Genomic DNA, 1608 nt, shown 5'->3' with positions numbered 1-1608 from the left:
AATGTGTAAATCACAGCGCTTATCAATGTCACTTCCCCATCAGTCAGGCACAAGATCTGACCAGAATTACTCTTTAGCTTTCCATAAACTGTCTTGCTTTAGCCTATTATTTACATTGGCAGTGGTAAGTAATCTAAGAGCAAATAAAAAATATAAAAATATAATTCAAATGGGCGCATTGGCAACACATGGCTCAAGAAGCCGACCTATAAGAAATCCCGTAGGCTAAACTCACTGAGCCATCATTTGAATATGTTTATAGTTCTTACTTTTAGGGCAAAATCACTATCACCAAACCCACCAGACTCCATTTAAATAATCAGAACTTTTATCATACTAAAACACAAATAGCCTATAATTCCCTCCGCTTAAAATCCATATCTTTCATTAAGGTACCCATTGGCGAATGTTAACGGGGTTGGTCTCTAAATGTTTTAATTTTTACTAGCGCACACCTCTCTCTCTCTCTCTCTCTCTCTCTCTCTCTCTCTCTCTCTCTCTCTCTGCACACCGAGGTCCAGTTGATCTTCTAAGAACAGTGACGTCACTACAAATTGAGTATGTGATTGGTCAAGAGGCGGTGCTTTTACACGGGCTGATCTTCAACATAACCTGCTCCTGACCAGGTTAGGTGTTTAGCATAAGTTACCACGGTGATTGAACCCGGTAACAAGTGATCCACCATCGTGATACATAAAACTGGGTTGAACCTGAAGTTACCTCGTTAACACCAAATCTTGTGTCATAGTACCGGCCACTGGGTTGCCAGACATGAAACGCAAACACGCAAAAACAACGTGCTGCAGCCATGGTAAAAGCAGCTGGATTAACTAACATAGATTAATTCTACGCAACCTAAAAAAAAACAGGCATCTTTCTAAACAGTTGCATGACCAACGACATCGTAAAACACGGGTAAATATTGGAGATGCATTTAAAAGATGGGGACAGTTTAGAGCCCAAAAGTATGCCGAGTTGGCTAATTTCCTCCTGAACAGGTAAGCATTGAGCTTTAGGCTAATTTATAACCGTTAACATTACAAGAAGGGATGGGCTTTTTCAGTCATTTCAACATTCAGGTACTCACATAAAATTATATAGAGTACTCAAGTTATAACAGCCTGGTTGATTTATTTATTTATATATTTATTTACTATGCACTACTATGAACGGAGCTATTGTTGATTTAACCAACTCAAGTCGTTCCAAATCAGCAAACTTAGGCTTTGATTACAGTCAATATTAATAATAAATATATTTAATGTATTTTTTAAAGGAAACTAGTTTGCCATGTACGGACTTTATACAATGTCAGAAAGCATTAACTGCAGTGCACTGCAACAGTTATTTGTCCAAATGTGGCCAGTGGTCCAAGGTCAAGCAGCGTAGACCGGCCCCTCTCCTGCCAGTCTTGAGGCCGTTCTGAACAGATGTTGGCACAGCCAGCTGGACATGGTGACCTTGACTAAATCTCAAAGGGGTCTTCTTTGGCAGCATGGGCACCCAACTCTCCCCCCTGGCAATGGAGACCCAGTGCAGCAGCGTATAAGCAAGCTCTGTGTGTGTGTGTGTGTGTGTGTGTGTGTGTGTGTGTGTGTGTGTGTGTGT

Source organism: Etheostoma spectabile, chromosome 18 (assembly GCF_008692095.1).
Source record: "Etheostoma spectabile isolate EspeVRDwgs_2016 chromosome 18, UIUC_Espe_1.0, whole genome shotgun sequence".
Lineage (NCBI taxonomy): Eukaryota > Metazoa > Chordata > Actinopteri > Perciformes > Percidae > Etheostoma > Etheostoma spectabile.
The sequence above is the reverse complement of the archived record's forward strand: the minus strand, read 5'-3'. Positions refer to the sequence as shown.